Source organism: Cydia amplana, chromosome 15 (genome assembly GCF_948474715.1).
Source record: "Cydia amplana chromosome 15, ilCydAmpl1.1, whole genome shotgun sequence".
Classification (NCBI taxonomy): domain Eukaryota; kingdom Metazoa; phylum Arthropoda; class Insecta; order Lepidoptera; family Tortricidae; genus Cydia; species Cydia amplana.
Window position 1 is genome coordinate 8,125,140 of NC_086083.1, and position 19,544 is coordinate 8,144,683.

General features: G+C 37.4%; 2 long non-coding RNA genes across 2 annotated transcripts; both read left to right on the plus strand.

Annotated features, from left to right (window-relative positions):
• The first annotated feature begins 9,039 nt into the window (after nucleotides 1-9,039).
• On the plus strand, nucleotides 9,040-10,983 carry LOC134654607 (uncharacterized). The gene is made up of 2 exons (XR_010097346.1): nucleotides 9,040-9,208; nucleotides 10,856-10,983. It is a non-coding gene; the product is annotated as an uncharacterized LOC134654607 (long non-coding RNA).
• Nucleotides 10,984-11,507: 524 nt separating this feature from the next.
• Nucleotides 11,508-12,461, plus strand: LOC134654855 (uncharacterized). Its single transcript, XR_010097375.1, has 2 exons — nucleotides 11,508-11,630; nucleotides 12,273-12,461. It is a non-coding gene; the product is annotated as an uncharacterized LOC134654855 (long non-coding RNA).
• The last annotated feature ends 7,083 nt before the right edge of the window (nucleotides 12,462-19,544 follow it).

Here is a 19,544-nt window from a genome sequence, read left to right on the forward strand (position 1 = left end):
TTCATTGTTTTGAAAAATGCATAAATTGTGGTTTATTATGTTATGAACTCATTTATCTTACAATGTGTGCTTGCATGGCATTTAACAAAATTATTTAGTTTTGTGCAGGTATAAGTTAACCTGGATGATGATGTGTTGAGTTATCTACACATAAAATGCACATGCACAGCTGGAGAAAATCAACCATGTGTGTCTTGGGATTGGAAGCTTTATGGTTTAAGCATATGTGCCATGATTTGACTGATTGGTCATTATCAATATACACTTCATGATGGTTGAAAAATACAATTTGTGAAACCTCGATAAGGCGAACCTGGGTAAGAGAGGAACCTCGATAACATGAACTTTGAAGTTGTATACAACTGTTGGTATAGTAAGAGTGTGGCCTTTATTTAGGGGCACGGAAGAGGCAAGCCAAGTTGCACATGATCATTTACAATTGGTTGCATAGTAGCAACTGCTTATTATTTTATATTTCCCATGTTAAGGGCAAATGCTGTTATTTCAGGTACCGTTTTCAGATTAAGAACTGACTACGTGTATATTCTCAGATTAGGAACTGAGATATAATTTTATGAGACACTCGGATTGAGAACTGAGTGATTATTTTATTTATATTACTTACTCTCGAGTTCGGAATCGAGTTGTGATTTTGTTTTATCCCAGATTTAGAACTGGGTTACTGTTGTCATACTTATGTGTTTTGTTAACAGGTTTGCCGACTAAAATAAACACATTGTGCTTGATTAATTTTATTAGACGCTCGGATTGAGAACTGAGTGATTATTTTATTTATATTACTTACTCTCGAGTTTGGAATCGAGTTGTGATTTTGTTTTATCCCAGATTTAGAACTGGGTTACTGTTGTCATACTTATGTGTTTTGTTAACAGGTTTGCCGACTAAAATAAACACATTGTGCTTGATTAATTTTATTAGACACTCGGATTGAGAACTGAGTGATTATTTTATTTATATTACTTACTCTCGAGTTTGGAATCGAGTTGTGATTTTGTTTATCCCAGATTTAGAACTGGGTTACTGTTGTCATACTTATGTGTTTTGTTAACAGGTTTGGCGACTAAAATAAACACGTTGTGGTTGATTAATTTTATTAGACACTCGGATTGAGAACTGAGTGATTATTTTATTTATATTACTTACTCTCGAGTTTGGAATCGAGTTGTGATTTTGTTTTATCCCAGATTTAGAACTGGGTTACTGTTGTCATACTTATGTGTTTTGTTAACGGGTTTGCCGACTAAAATAAACACATTGTGCTTGATTAATTTTATTAGACACTCGGATTGAGAACTGAGTGATTATTTTATTTATATTACTTACTCTCTTCAATGTCTGCTATAGAGCTTTAATTATTATGTGCTCTTTAAGAAGGGCTGTTACTTTAGTCTTGGCAAGGGATGCTATCCTTAATAGGCTACTTCCTGGCGCCGGTAATCGCAACAGAGGCTTTAAGGAGCGGCCTGTTGCTTGTCACTATCCTTCAGAGGATGGTTGTTACTGGTATTTGCAGTGTAGGCCTTAAGAGGTGGACCATTGCATGTGATATAAGACTATCCTTCAGAGGATGGTTGTTACTGGTATTTGCAGTGTAGGCCTTAAGAGGCGGACCATTGCATGTGATATAAGACTATCCTTCAGAGGATGGTTGTTACTGGTATTTGCAGTGTAGGCCTTAAGAGGTGGACCATTGCATGTGATATAAGACTATCCTTCAGAGGATGGTTGTTACTGGTATTTGCAGTGTAGGCCTTAAGAGGCGGACCATTGCATGTGATATAAGACTATCCTTCAGAGGATGGTTGTTACTGGTATTTGCAGTGTAGGCCTTAAGAGGCGGACCATTGCATGTGATATAAGACTATCCTTCAGAGGATGGTTGTTACTGGTATTTGCAGTGTAGGCCTTAAGAGGCGGACCATTGCATGTGATATAAGACTATCCTTCAGAGGATGGTTGTTACTGGTATTTGCAGTGTAGGCCTTAAGAGGTGGACCATTGCATGTGATATAAGACTATCCTTCAGAGGATGGTTGTTACTGGTATTTGCAGTGTAGGCCTTAAGAGGCGGACCATTGCATGTGATATAAGACTATCCTTCAGAGGATGGTTGTTACTGGTATTTGCAGTGTAGACCTTAAAAGGTGGACCATTGCATGTGATATAAGACATCCTTAAGAGGATGGTTGTTACTGGTATTTGCGGTGTAGGCCTTAAGAGGCGGACCATTGCATGTGATATAAGACATCCTTAAGAGGATGGATGTTACTGGTATTTGCGGTGTAGGCCTTAAGAGGCGGGCCATTGCATGTGATATAAGACTATCCTTAAGAGGATGGTTGTTACTGGTATTTGCTGCAATGCAGGCCTTAAAAGGCGGACCGTTGCATGTGAGCTTAGATTATCCTTAATAGGCTAATTTTGTTACTGGTATATCTGCAGTGCAGGCCTTAAGAGGCGGACCATTGCATGTGATACAAGACTATCTTTAACAGGCTAGTTTGTTCCTGGTATCTGCAGTGCAGGCTTTAAGAGGCGGACCATTGCATGCGATATGATATTATCCTTAAGAGGACCATTATTCTACTACCGATAAATGTTTTATCTATATCGTATCGTACTATTTGTTGTTGACCTTGAGAGGTTGGCTTGAGACCTTGTTTACAAAAGGATATTTTAATGACCTTAAGACTGATGATCTCAAGGTTACCTTGAAAGGGTTGCTTGCACTTATACCTTCTAGGGATCGCTGGCGAAGTACCGGATCCAGTAGAGTTGGAGGGAGTGCCTGTTCGAAATACCCAGTTGGAGCGAGTGCGTGCACTGGGCTCCGTGACAACCTTATCTTGAAGGGCTGACTTCTACGGTCGTTGCGCCTACAAGGGCAGTGGTGTCCTAGCCTAGGCAGCTCCGCACATGCATGAGACGTGTCCCATGTTAGCCTCTCACGAGTTGTACGCATTTTTGTGCGCGCATGCGAGGGAGTCTTACATCCTACAACGGAGAAGCCAATTGTGAGTTTGTTCCAAGTCTTTGCTTTTAAAACGACACAAATAGTCATTGTTACGTTAAGCGGTCAGTATGAACGCACCGCTCAATGGAAGGTTTGGGTTAGCTGCATGGGTATATGCATGCTAGAAATTTATCAAAATCTAATAAATCCTTCAAGGTTATATGACGTTATTCACAAGAAAATAATTTATGTTAGATGGTGTTACAAAAAAAGGGGGTGGTTTATCTACCTGCCGCTAGATGTCACGCTCATCGCAATATTTTATTATTTTGCATAATTAATTAATTGGTATTTATATCCTCTTGGTGTCATATGCACGTGAATTAAGCCTTTTGTGTATTTCAAGCAAGTGCTGAGCAGACTTGCATATCCTAACACCTCTCATACCACGGATTATTTGGTACCTAGCCTGGTCACGCTTTCTTACATTTGGTTCAGTCGGCTTAAGCCCTTACTCCAATTCGACTGAAATAGAACTAAATATCTTGGTGTAAGTTGACAATAACGAAATAGACCGTTTCAACGGAACTCGAGTCGAATTATTCAAACGGACCAAGGCTTGTATATCGGCTGAGCGTAAAAGGTGCTTGTTCAATTCGCAGAATATTGAACTGGTGGAGGCTACATCCACCTGGTGAAGACCCAGCTTGCTGCGACTGCGTTGGCTGTGGCAGACTTCAATGGCTGCACTGATGACAGTGACCTGCGGGGCGCTGGTCGGGTCAGGCGATGGCCGAGCTAAAAGGCGGCATCGTAAAACAGCGGTCTTGACATCACTACGAGAGCCGGGAATGGAGCAGCATTATGACGGCTGTCATCTAGAGATCGGTTTTTGCGCGTGATCGGCGTCGCGTATTACCTAAGTCCCTAACTCTCATATATTGTGATTCTCTAATAAATATTGTTTAAAATGGTGCTCTGGTGTTTTTACCCTTACAGTATGGAGTGAGCACTCTTGTATTACTATATTTCTCTATGGTGTGAGTCAAATATTGGAATCTAAATTTGACCCACTTACATTTTGACATCAAACTGATATGTAAATTCATATCATTCATATCATTGCCATTTTGAAATTCACGTGCGAATGACAACTAAGTTACATCATTTACTTATATGAGCGTTTTCCAAAAAAAGTGTACATGTCATTCATGTCTTCAAAATATTGACTTCTTGGGCTCATTTTACTCAGAATCGTTCGTACATTCACGCCTCATACATGAAAAAATGTGTCCCAACATTTTGTATGAAAAAATTTTTTTCCAGTGCGTCACGTTCATACAAATAAAAAAAATTTCATACAAGAATGTGACGATCAGGAAAGGACATTTTTGGACACATTTTTTTATGTATGAGGCGTGAATGTACAAATGATTCTGAGTAAAATGAGCCCAAGAAGTCAATATTTTGAAGACATGAATGAAATGTACACTTTTTTTGGAAAACACTCATATATCATTTTGGTGTCAAAATTTACGTTACGTACGACTTGTGGCCCGTTTCTCAAAATCTTGTAACTTGTAATACAAGCGGATGTCACTTTTTGACAGCCTTTGTTAGAATGGGACTTCCACTTGTATTACAAGCATAGAGAAAAAAATACATAGTGCTCACTCCATACATCAGTTCAGACTATTAATTTCAGTGTCTACATCTAGCATCGAGTAGCGGAACTATCAGTACTGCTACTTGACAATAGATGTAGCACCGACCGGAAAGTCTTATCTCAACAGCATAAGACTTTCCGGTCGGTGGCTACATCTATTGTCAAGTAGCAGTACTGATAGTTCCGCTACTCGATGCTAGATGCTAATAGTCTTTTTGGTACTAAAACTGATGTATGGAGTGAGCACTCTATGTATTTATTTCTCTATGCCAAAACTGATGTATGTATGGAGTGAGCACTCTTGTCTTACTATATTTCTCTATGGTGTGAGTCAAATATCGGAATCTAAATTTGACCCACTTACATTTTGACAACCATATCTAAATTATGCCATTTTGTTATCACTTGAATTTTAAAATGCACGTGCGAATGACAACTAAATTACATAATTTACCTATATATCGTTTTGGTGTCAAAATTTACGTTTGAATTGGTCCAGGATCGGATTTTTTGTTTCAGGGGCAGTACGTGAATGAACTTGATGTTACTAAATCATTAACCAACTATTTTGGTCATAGTTTTTTCTATGGAAAAATTACTTTCAAAACATATATTTATAGCGACGAATGCAATTTTTCATGTACCTCTCTGGAACTAGAATTGACGCCTGAAAAATAATTTTGATATCGAATTTAACATAGGTACAATCTTGCGAAATTACCCGAATACTCTCTACGATTGTCATCTCTACTACCTACTTCTCCTACTAACTGAAGGATGTTTAATTTGGAACGAATTCACCTGAAATCAAATGTGTTTTATTCATTAAATTAACAAAAATAAATTAAACTAATAAATAAACATACTAAACTAAAACTACCTAAAAAGTAAAAACCTACAAATAAAAAATTGGCCCCAGGTCTGTGCCGTCCGGTAGGGTGCCCAGAAGGCCGGCGGCGTTGCCGCGCTGAACGGCAACGCCAATGCGTTGGGCGAGGTAAGCTCCAGCCTTCCAGTCACCCGTTGCGTCTATACCTAAGGCGCTTGGTCAACTCCTTATAAACGCTGTGCGCGCCTTGACCCCACGGCCCAAGCGTCTCCACCGCAAACGGCTCAAACATGCAGCCGCTGTCTATGGCTGCATATTTGCGCCGCTTGAGATGCTCGGCCGCATCGGCAGCAGCGCCAGCTCTAGAAGAGGTCCCTGGAAGATGGGACGGCGCGAGGGTATCCACGTGGCGTCCCAGACGAGTAGTCGACCCAGCCTCCAGGGAACCAGCGTCATGCCATCTGGTCTCTTCCCATCGTCACGCGGTAGACCCGTCGGTTCTAGATCCGACGGCGCTCCGGCAAATCAAATTAAAAAAATCATATTGAGTACAAATACAAATGTTTCTCTCATTTACCATGTTTACCATCTAAGTTAAGAGGGAGGTTTATTATTGAAAGTGGCTACAGAATGCAACACATAGGCCTCAAATCTAAAGAACTTTCAAAGTAAAATTATTTATTAAGTCAACCCAAGATCTTTAAAATTAGAACGAAACTCCGTTTGTATGGGAAGGTGAAATTCGGCCGAGCTTGCTGGGACTCTTAATCTTAGAGTATTAAATATTACATTAAATTTACCGGAAGCAAGATGGCCGCCTTAATCTTCCGGATATCTCATCTAGCTAAAAGCTTCCGGTGTCAAAGTCACCCAGCCTAGATGCAGCCTACATATACAGGGTGGTCCAAACCTCGACATCCAAAAAATTTTTTTAGATTCCTCTAATCGTGGGCTATCAGAATATATCCCATGTATGTTGGCCGATTTTTCGTAGTTTTCGAGTTATGAATTTTTAAACTTCTAACTTTTGTTAAGAAATTATTTAGGTAAGCGCAAAATCTAAACTTGACATGTTTGAACGTAAATCTTTGACTTTTGTCTTTTTTTTCCAAGTTGCAGTCAAGTGAGGATGCTGCATTTTTTTAAGCTACTGCGCCGTTTGAGCAGGATTATGTTACAAAAAGAAACATTCAAAAAAGTTCAATAGTTTTTTTTAATTAAATTTCTTAACAAAAGTTCAAAAATTCATAACTCGAAAACTACGAAAAATCGGCTAACATACATGGGGTATATTCTGATAGCCCACGATGCGAGAAATCTAAAAAAAATTTTGGATGTCGAGGTTTGGACCAACCTGTATATAAGAAGCCTCTTAGCTGTCCGTCGGTGGATCCTATGCCTTGGCAGTAAGGTTTATTATCAGTTAAAACGAAACTGGACGACAGCGTACAAACACATACAAACGTAGTCCCCATTTTCCTCTCTTGAAATTAGTAAAATATTTACACTAATCAAAATATTATGACACAATTTGATGTATATCGACCACAGCTATGCCATAGGCCTTCGTATTTTTATCGATTATGTCATTCGGGATTATAAGAGGAGCATTAAAAAAAATATGGAATTTGTTTTTCACTTCTATTTCATATAATAATATACATAATATATACATCGGAAAAAGTCAAATGATGGGCATAGATGTAGGTGTAGTCGATCATAATATTGTTAAATGTATCCTTTGTGAGGTAAAAATAAATATATTTATTATTTATTATTATAATAATTTCAAAGGGACTACGTTTGTATGAAAAGGTGGTTTCGCGCTGCGCTTTCCATTTAAAGTCAACATCCAGAGAATTAAGGATGGTACAGATCAGCTACCATACGTACGTCTGTAAGGTAAGCAAAAATTACTTTAAATACAAGAGAGGCGAAACACGGGTTGAATTGTGTATTTTTGTACTTAAAAGCTCAGATTCTCGTTGAAACGAGTCGTGATCTTTAATTTAAGACTTAAATAACTACACACCAACCAACCAATTGTTTCTGTTTTTACAAGCTTTTATTTAGACACAAATCAACCGACCAACACGATTTGCGTCACATCAGTCATAACCAACTTACAATTTATGTTTAGTCCGATTACAATTACTAATACTATGAAATCGAAATCCGCAATAGGTAGGTAATTATATTACTATTTGCTAATGTTTATTGCAACATGCTATATGATTTTTCTGGAGTCAGTAAGCGGTATTTAGATTAACGCACATTTTATACTATAAAGTTTTTCTTTTGTGCAATATAGATTAAATAAATAAATATACGTATTAAGTAATTCATAAATATACTTCATTTGTAAAACATTCAGGGTTTCTAAGAAATAAAAGAACCAGTTTATGCCCGATGACCACCGATGACTTCGTTTGTAAAGTTATTTGTATGAAAAGAAGCACATGGTTGAGAGGTAGAGAGGTAGCGTCGCTAAAGATAAAACTGGCAGCCTTAAAATTGATATTTCGGTATCTGCCTTACTGTCAATCTCACTCTTGTATATGCCAGTGATAAAGAGGCAGAGAAATTTCCATTTTCAATGTTTTTGAAGTGAAAACTTCTTTAGCGGCGCTGAGTACTTTTTGAGTTGGGGAAAAAATGTTAAACTCGAGACAGTGTAAGACGATCACGTGACCGTAAGACGGACACGTGACCGGATCGAAAAACTGTTACATGTAATGTCATTGAGTTTTTCTTTATTGATTTAAATGCCATCTAGTGAGTTTCGCTCTAACTGGTATTAATATAACTCGAGTACTAACAGTGATGTGCTTAGGGGTTTCAAGTCACTAACGCTAACGCTAGATGGCGTTAACCTCAATTATACATAGTGCATTTTTCAATAGTCATTGAGTTTTCACTTCTGCCGGCAATCCCTGAGTGCAACCCGTTGTTTTTTTTTATGATATAGGAGGCAAACGAGTAGACGAATCGTCTGATGATAAATAACCGTCGCCTTTGGACACCTTTAGCAGGGGTCGGCCTAAGATACATACCTAGTTTCTTTTCTTGAAGGTCGTATCGGTCCGACAATAACACGGGCGATAATTCATTCTAGAGTTTATCAGAATGTTCGCGATAATAGGCCCTCTGATTTCATGTACCGATTTTGTACGCTCATTAACCATAACTACTCAATTAGGTATTGCATTTGAGTCATTCACCGGTCAGTCGTCGAGTTGCTGTGTACGTGTAACATATAACGAAAAAGTCGACTTTTTATTATATCAAAGTTTTATCTTAGCAACTAGATGCTTATCTTCTAACTACATACTCGTATGTGCTCTAACTATTGACTATGGCTACCTAACAAGCAAATTCTACTTGGCCTGAGAACAATCTGTTCGCAGTGTTATTAATTAGAAATGTCTGTTTTCCAAGGAACATCCTAACCAGATAACCATTTATCCGAGATCACTCGGATTATGGTTTTCAAACAACCATTATACAAATAAAACTTGTTCGTGAACGTACTAATGAATTGTTTTATTGTATACACGGTTAAATCACACTTTATTTTTTATACATAATGATTTAATAGAATTAATGTTTTAATTTGTTACGGCGAGGCTGACTCGCCTTTTAAAATTAGGCACGCTTACCGTTCATTCAGTCTGAAATGTAAGTTTTTATCGAAACCATGGCTGTCTCTCGCTGCTTGTGCAGTATGGTTACTATTATGGTAAGTTTTTTATTTATTTTAATTTAGGTACCTACATATATTATGTAAATCATACGTCGATATTGCCAATTCCATACATTGGCAATATCGACTTATGATTTAATTTCTACGACTCTAAAAATCATTAAATGAAACCTTTCAGTAGTTTTGTTTAATGCTAGATAATTTTGTGTTTTTAAATCTAAGTTTTGCTACCTACCGAATATATTGATAACCAGGCCTCGGAGTATTTTTAGCACGGTAAGACTAAGGAGAGCTATGGAGTCTTTGTTAACATTAAAATTAAATTCATACTCATACTCATCCTCATTAATTAAGTTCGTCCGAATCGTTTTATAAATACTTAGACTACTTATATGTAATTAATTCTGTTTACATATATTTAATTAAATGTTATATTATAAAAAAGTAATAATATGTATATGTGTATGTTGTGCATTGCACCTTTGAATCTTAAGTAATTAAGTAATAAAAATGCTGTCCAAGAAGTACGCGATTAAAAAACTGTTCTCGAAAAATCCACAATCATTGTACCATATTGCAATGGTGAAAGTTATTGGTCTTATAAGAGAGGCATACGATTTTTTCGAAAATGATTATCCAGTTTTGGATCAAGTAAAGTTATTATAATGTTATTGTAGCGTTTCCGTGTCAGCGTGATTATTTACACTCAGTTTATATTGTTTTAATTTATTTTAGATAGAAAATATGCGGTCCACGTTTTACTGTTTGAAACTTCCTCATACAATCTACGTTGACATGTTCTTCAAAGGACTACCTCGTGAGGCTATATCTCTTAAAGATGAAGGGATGAAATCAACTGGATATTGTGAAGATTGCTGCCGTCACTATTGGTGTCTTGAAAATGATGCCCATGAATGCGACTTACGACGTTTATACTGCCCATTATGTGTGAACGAACTGTTTTGTAGACGTAAGGAAGAGTAACGCATAACTATTCTAAAATATTGTAGCTCTATATCAACCTTAATGAATAATAAACAGTTTTAATATCTATGGAATATCGTTTTAATATGTCGAATACGTATTACCAATGTTTATAATCATAGGTTGCATGTCTTAAGTACTTTTTTAAGTGATAGGCCACTTATGATTAAACCTCTTTACCTAAATATGTGTATGAGTAAATCAGATGTCACATTATGTCATGAATATATAGTTACGTATTTCGTTATTGTGATGATCGCTGATATTTATTAGGTCTAGAGCTGTACATAATTTACTTGTACTTAATTAATGAGGATGAGTATGAGTATGAACTTAATTTTAATGTTAACAAAGACTCCATAGCTCTCCTTAGTCTTACCGTGCTAAAAAAACTCCGAGGCCTGTTGATAACATATTGTTTAAGTAGGAACTAATAAAAAAAACTAGTTAAAGTAATTAGTAAATTACAGATCCTTGTGAGATACGGCACACCGCTTGCGTAACGTGTGCGTGCGCACACGCACGTGCCCGTATACACACACGCAGCTGGTGTGCTCTAAACTCTATTACATTTTAGCACCAGCCAGCATTTTAGTGGTGACTTTTTTTTACAAAAAAATTACGCCAATGACTGGTACTTATCAGAGCCAATAACTATGTAGTTTAACCCTTAAATATTTTTAAATACATAATTTTCAGATGATTACCGGTTCGAACGCGGTTCATGATAGAACCATTGTCGATGAGGACGTTAACAATTACGATGACATCCTTGACGCCATTTATAAAGGCAAATATTACAGAAGCAATGATGATATTTACAAAGACGAGTATGGCATTTTCAGAGACAGAGATGATAGTTACGATGGTGATGGCTTTAATAATTACGATGACATCCATGACGCCATTTATAAAGGCCAACATCACAGAAACAATGATGATATTTACAATGACGACTATGGCATTTTCAGAGCCAGAGATGATAGTTACGATGGTGATGGCTATAATAATTACGATGACATCCTTGACGCCATTTATAAAGGCAAATATCACAGAAACAATGATGATATTATTTACAAAGACGAGTATGGCATTTTCAGAGCCAGAGATGACAGTTACGATGGTGATGGTATTAACAATTACGATGACATCCATGACGCCATTTATACAGGCAAACATCACAGAAACAATGATGATATTTACAAAGACGAGTATGGCATTTTCAGAGCCAGGGATTACAGTTACGATGGTGACGGGATTAACAGTGGTATTAACAAAGTTTACAAAGGCCAAGATGACGATTATACGCCTGAAAGCGGCCTCTTCATCGACAAGTATGACACCTACGATGGCAATAACCTTTACAGTCGCGATGATGACTTTGATGATAAAAATGGCTTTCACAATAGCGATGTTGGCGTTCTCAATATGTACCGTAGCCAAGGTCGTGGCACTACAAGCAGAATTGATAAAGGTAAAAATTCTTCGGTCTTTAAAACTGTTTTTGAGAAAAAATGTCATACATCAGTACATGTATTTGATCAACTGGTAATTATCGGTACAACGTTTTAATTTTATGGTAGCGTTGTTGAGGTAAAGGATTCTGTAAAGAAAAATTCAGTCATTTATTAATTAATAGTATATTGTGAAATCGGCCAACTGCAACGTGCAACTGGCCACCGGCCAATAACTGGCCACCCTAAACTAAAAATTAATTCTTTTCACCTATAAACAGAATTCATTTTAATATAATGTTTCAATACTTAACTGGCAAGCCAGTCAATTTTTTTTTTTCATGTTTGACGATCCTTTTGTGATATTCTTAGTGTTAAATTTTATTTGTATAATAATCCAATATTATTATGGAATAATAGCATCAATAAATTGCTCTGATAATAAGCTTAAGATAATAAGTATATATGTTACGATTCATAAGTGCTTGTTGCTAGGCCTACATGAATAAAGTATATTTTGACTTTTTGACTTTGAATAACTAGCTACCTTATACTCAAATGAATTCTGTTTACAGGTGAATAGAATTCATTTTTAGTTTAGGGTGGCCAGTTACTAACAGGTGACCGACTGGCGAATTAACCTATATTGTTTTTGTTTACAGAAAAGTTACGTGCCATCATTACTCTGCTGCACCACTATAACCCCTTAATGAAGTTGTATTCAATGAAGGCTAATGGTAAGAAACGGGTTGCCTGGAGAAAGTGGATTGGCTGGTATGACTCGTCGAATAGTGGAATTAATGGTATAGGATAATAAATGGAAAGTCGGTAATTTGAGGTGTTGTATTCAATTGTGTTTTTTTATTTTATCTAACCGAACCTAACAGATAAGCAAAAGCCTACTCGCATCACATAGGTAACTGTAAGAATTGTGACTGCAAGGATTTGGATTTGCTCGTATAGGCGCTTTTTCGTTTTATACAATATTAAAAACTCTAGGTACTAACTTTTCCGACAATCCGACACAGAAGGGCTACCGCGATAACCGAAATTCCCAAATTGCGGGAAACTTTCTCTTTTACTCCAATGCAGGCGTAATTATTTTAGAGTGACAGAGAAGAATACCCGCAATTTGCGAAATTCGATTTTCACGGTTATAGCACTGATATTTCCCATATGGCTCATAATAAAAATATTTATTAAACGTATCATAAGGGTCCAAAATATGTGATAGTTTTTATTGCTTATCATTAATGTTTAATCAGAACCGGGATGAATGAAGGAAGCGGGGGGAGGCCTTTGCCCAGCAGTGGGACACAATTCACACAATAGGCTCACAATAATAACTTAAAATAGTTATTTGTACAACAAGAGATCAAAGTTTGATATTTCTTCGAGTGCTTATTTTGAGTCCCGTGCAAGCGAAAGATTCTATAATAGATTCACGAGCGTAGCGAGTGAATCTAATTTAGAATCTTGAGCGTAGTAAGGGACTCAAAAGCGCACGAGATGTAAATAACTTTGATCTCGTGTAGTACACAACATTTTTCACCTCAGCAGTGAGAACATATTAGAGAACCCGAAAAATGTATTCCTTCTTCATCACTTACCTCTATTCACTCATGTTTTCTTAAGATATACCAACAATTAAATTTTCACCTTAGCAGCTCGAACAAGGGTACTTTGCTACTTAAAAACAGTGAGCAAAATCGTATTTTGCTCACTGAGTGAGCAAAATCGCATTTTGCTCATTTTGTCTCACTCAGTGCTATTTTGCTCACTGTTTTTAAGTAGCAAAGTACCCTTGTTCGAGCTGCTGAGGTGAAAAAATAATTTATTAACAAAAGTGACTTTTGTCCGCTGACTCATTGCCCATAACAGAGAACAATCTAGCTATCATGTTTAGAAATATTTAGAATGGTATTGCTACTGTATACAGCTAACAGAGCCACTAGTTTATCTTATTTAGGCTGCTCCAAATTCAAACTCAATGAAATCTGCTGTGCCTTCTATTCATGTTCCATCAGTTAAGTAATGTTCAGTACTTCAGTAGCAAAATGAACTTTAGTTACCAACGCCACCAACGGCACGATATGCCATGGAAACTAAGTCGCACAAAGGAGACATTGGCTTAAACCGAACAAAGTGAACAATATTTGGCATCAAAGTAATCCCGACTTTACCTTTAGTTTCTTTATTTGCGAAGTAAAGTCCCAGTTTGCAATCACAAAGAAGATCCACCGGAAAGACGGGATTATCCGTCTTTGTTGGGGCGTGGCCGCTGTGGCGGCGGAGACGTCGACGTCTTAAGGCCGTCGGCAGCGATGCAGTGGGCAATCATGCCGCGCCGCATGACTGCAGCAGTAATACTGTTGTAGTTTAAATCCGAACGGTAACTTACAGGCGTCTGTGTAAGACCTGAGTGGACGCTCGAGTTGGGCGTGCAGCGGGGCGGGGCGTGCGGCGTGAATGTTAAACAAATGCAAGCGTATAGGAGCGGCCTTAGTGCACGCTGCTCAAATCACTTGTGAGCCCGACGCCACGCTGCACGCCCCGCCGAACGCTCCGCTCCGAGCGTCCACTCAGGCCTTACAAAGAAATGTTCATTGTCAGTTAGCGGAATGCCTAGTGCAATGGGTTTCCAGTGACAGCGTGAAAAGGCATTACTTATGTGCCGTCGGAAACTTTCCATAATTGCGAAATTTCGACATTGAAATTTTTTGGAAGCTTTTCATTTTTGTATGGGGGGAACGAAATTTTCCGTTTCCAGAACGAAAGTTTTCTGAATTCCTAGTTTTTTCTACTAAGGCCGCTACTATACGTTTGCATTTGTTTAACATGCACGCCGCACGCCCCGCCCCGCTGCACGCCCAACTCGAGCGTCCACTCAGGCCTTACACCTAAGACTGGCGTCCACTAGACTCGCCGAGGCGAATCGAATCGAATCGAAATAAATTCGCCTCCTATATTTTCTAATGCAACTGCGTCCATTGACGAAGAGCGCGTCAATGGACGCAGTAGTATTAGAAAATATAGGAGGCGAATTATTGCGATTCGATTCTATTCGCCTCGGCGAGTCTAGTGGACGCCAGCCTCTACACTTACACGAGCGTCGCTAGCCATAGGTCTAGGGAAGAGGCAAGTTGATCAAGTTGATTGATACTAAGGGAAGGGAAAAATAGGAATTTTGGTTCTTGCTTTACATGTGGCAATTTTTTTTAAAGCTGCATCGCTTCCCGCCTCCATTTTGTATTTCCACGGCGTCTTGACTTCTCAATGTCTATTGCACAAAATATCATGTTCGAATAGCATTATGGAGATTTCTTCTCATAACGCATACATACGAGTAATTAAAGATAAATCAATTACCAATATTTTCTTAAAGGAGCCTGAAGAACACCGCTACGTATCTTTGCAAGCGACTGCATGACATATTAATATAGACATGATCACTGTCATCAGTTGTTATTTATAATGTATTTTTCACATATTTAATACGCACTGATGATTGTGATGATGCAACAATGGAGATGGTTACAGAGATACACTTGTGTAAACAAGGAGTCTAAGTTACACAAATCAATCGAGCTTGTGCTCGGAATGCAATCGAAAATTTGTGGGTAGAGTTTAAAATATCTACGTGCATACGTGATTTATTGTAAATAGAAAACGGCAAACTATCCTTTATAGGGTTCTCTTCAAGTTTAAAACTTTGAGGATATTATTTAATATTAAATAAATATGCTAAAGTCGAAAATGTAGTTTTAATGTGAGTGAAACTTATATTTAAAAGCAACACTTACAATATCAGTCTAATACGAATTCATCATATTCATATTTGTCGATTCCTTTGCGATGTCTTTGGAAAGCATCCTATATGTTGGTAGGTCCCCTCAAGAGTATCAGGAAAACCACTTTTAAGCGATCAGACCTACAATAGTTTACTATTTTTTCACTCAATTTCAGTGTCCAACCGTCTAGGCCGTAAGATAGGTAGAGGGTGACAAATTTTAATAGCACAAGAACTTCAATCAGCAATAACAATATAAACCACAATAATAAAGGAAACTAAATCATTTTCCTATTATTTTCCCGTCGTTATTTTTTCGCTATAAAACGCTCCCCACCTTTATCCAGCAGGATTTGACTTTGTAAGACTATAGAAATATCTTCAGGAGTACCTTATTACACAAATCTCCAGCAAGTTTGATATCTCGATGGAATATTTTATATTTTCACAGCATACCTACTATCGTTCGGGGATGATTTTGCATCTTCAAAACTCTTTGTTTTCAATTGAGGGAACTGTTCGATTCAGAAAGATTTTGTATTTGTAGAACACCCTACCTACAGCAATGTACAAATACCTAAATATTTTGAAATTAAATATGAATTAGAGTGATATATTGGTATTAGGCTACTCAGCCTGTCTGTCAAGTCAAGACCCTTTATCTAGGGTGCGCGTGGAGGTATCGAGTTGAAATGGGGTTGGCTGTTCGAAGTATTTAGCAGATGGCGCCATCATAGCTTGAACTGTCAATCCCTAGAATTGTGTAAATTTTTTGTTTTTTTAATGCCCTGGATGCCAGCCAATTAAGCCAAATCTCATAGAAAAAGGGGCAAGCTCTATGCAAACCTTTGACAGTTGCCAACCCTATTAAAACCAAATACTCGTACTCAGGTCTACAGTCCCTGGAAGCTGTAAAAAAAAAAACAAATTTCTTGGCTATTCTTTAGTACCTATACGTATATGACATCTATGTCAGTTTATACATAAAGATTAGTTCAAGCAGCTTTCTCTTTCTCAAAATCCACACTACACAAATATTTAAAAAAAGGCCCATATTACAGCTCAATAATAATATATATAACCAAATACCAGTAAATATACGAATAATCACCACCAACAACTTATTTACTACAAAATTAAAAGCACTTTTAATTCAGAAAGCCTACTACTAGGTTGCAGAGTTCCTGGAAGATCAAAATCTATAATGGCAAAATTATTATCACCCCACTGCATTAGTTTTAAGAACTAGCTTTAAGAACTATTTTTTAAGAATATGTGCTATACCCTGTCAGGGTCCATGTGATACTTTAAATATCTGTAACAACGTATGTACCATGGTTGGCAATAAACGATTATGATTATGATCTTCCCAGTCTAACCAGCAGAGTGATGGATGAAGTAAGTTTGCACTTGGAATGCATTGTGCGCCTCACGACCATCCGCGACGTACGGTCACTTCAATTATAGGTAATCGATGGCTGACACTTGGAAATGGATAACTTTGTGGCTGTGACGCGCATTCAAACTAAGATATTCGAAGTTACATACTTATAGTAACGGATTTATGCTGAATAGAGCAGAGGGCTTACCGCGAACCACGTTCGACGTGTTACCTCCCTGTCACACTTACGTACGAGTGCGACAGAGAGGCAACCAGTCAAACGTGGTTCGCGGTAGGCGCTCAGGTACAATGTCAATGATTTGGGTAAACTGCATTGGGGTAACTACGAACGCGGGGTAGTTATTAGATTAGATGTGTCAGTGTCAAAAGTGACGTTTTTGTTTGAAGAAACGTCACTTTTGAGTTTAGACCCTTGTTTGACATTGACATATCCGATCCATATCGTTTCTATATCTAATATTTGACGTATCTTAAAGTTCGAATATGGCTGAAATTACCTTGTCTACTAAATAGTAAATATTTTTTTTACGAGCAGCCACTATATGCTACGCTTGAAGGGTTCTCGGTTCGTAGGCGCTTGTCGCTACATACGGTTTTTCTCATGTTATCGGCTACACTCGTAGCGCGTAGCTCGCGCTGGCACTGAATATGTTTATATCTACCTATTGCAAAAGTACCTACCAGGTATTTTTTCTTAGTAGATACTTCACACTAGAAGTAGACAATTAGAATTTATGGTTACCTAGTACAAATACAATAATGTAGGTACTTAAGGTGCTAGTAAATGCAATCCGTTATTTGTCTCTTAATTTGTTAAGCTAAAACGCTACTCTCTCGAAAGTTCCCGCATACTTATGCAAATTAAATTTGAGTTTTTAACTCTTATAAAAACAAAAGAAAGTTGTAAATTCAAAAGCGCAAATATTGATTTGGGTCTTACAGACTAGATTCATATCTAATCTTATACCTTTAAACGAGCAATTCTTGTATATATATTTATTTATTAATATGTACGTATATCTCTAGAGTCAAACCGAGAAAAGTCTTTTTAAACGTCAAACTTCTATGAATTTATGACGTGTAAAATAACACTTGCACTGCGTGGGCTATCAAAATCGCTGCAGACTTTTCTTGGTCTAACTCTAAGAAAACGCGCATTTTCGAGTTTTTATACGTTTTCCGAGCTTTGCTCGATCTCCCAGATATTGTTATTTTATTAGTACTCAGTCGGGTTTTCTAAAAGGATTCCTACATTTCACGTTAAGTACAAAGTTAAACCCTCTACGACCGTTTATTGCATTCGCTTGAGACTTACGAAACACTTGTCGTAATGGCAACTTACAAAGTGTCAAATGCCTGTTAGTCGCCATTTTATTTCCATAGTTATGGTTTAACCGCAAATCGAACGCTTACCTTATCGACCTCTTAACTCTTTTAAAATTTCTTTGGAATTTGTACTCTATAAGTAAGGTATCAAGGTTGATTTTGTAATGACGTTTCAATGATATAAGCGGTTGGGAAGGAGATCAGGGGAAATGCGAGCGACCAAAACGTTAGGTGAGTCGTAACTGCATGGTAACTATGTTGCAGCATGTGGAATTAATGGCAAAACTATTATTGCACGTAGGTTTGTAAACGGTTTATTTTCAGTTGGCTAAGTTCGCTTCAATACCTAATCCGTTCTGAAAATTGGGAAATTCAACTCTACTATTTTTAGGGTTCCGTACCCAAAGGGTAAAAAACGGGACCCTATTACTAAGACTTTGCTGTCCGTCCGTCCGTCCGTCCGTCTGTCACCAGGCTGTATCTCATGAACCGCGATAGCTAGACAGTTAAATTTTCACAAATGATGTATCTCTGTTGCCACTATAACAACAAATACTAAAAATAAAATAAAATAAAAATTTAAGGGGGGCTCCCATACAACAAACACGACTTTTTTGCTCTATTTTTTGTTAATAGTGCGGAACCCTCCGTGCGCGAGTTCGACTCGCACTTGGCCGGTTTTTTTTTTGGAATGCACAATGAAATACCTTACCTTAAGTATTATGTTAACACTGTTTTGTGTGGAATAATGGGATTGGAAATTGGATTGGATATTGAATTGGAAATTTGATTGGAAATTGGATTGGAAATTGGATTGGAAATTGGATTGGAAATTGGATTGGAAATTGGATTGGAAATTGGATTGGAAATTGGATTAGAAATTGGATTGGGGGACGATGTTTTTGATAACTTTTATTATCACCCTCAAACCTACAACGTATAGAGAAAAATAACATATCAAGTTTGAATAACCCTGACGCACCCTTGAACGTGTTCCAATATACACAACGTATGACGTTAAAGAAAATATAATGTCTTAATTTTGCATTGTCTTCAATAAAGACGATTTGCGTTAATGCTCAACCATCGACAAACACGTCCCAATTAAAACCATTGTTCCAACTGTCCAGTCAGCAAGCTTACACATTCAGTTACATATCCAAAAAAAAGAGAATATCAACCGTAATTATAAGACAATAAATTTCATTCAATATCTTTCATATATCTTTGCCAGCAGTTCAATCAGCAAACTTACATCGTCAGTTCATTAATCAAAAAACAAAAGATATTATGCCGTATTATGAAAAGAATAAGGAACGATTCAGATGCAATCGACTGTAAATATGTTTGCCAGCAGTTCGCAAACTTGCTTCTGTTAACACAGATGCATAGGGACTGCTGTTTGCTCATCGCATG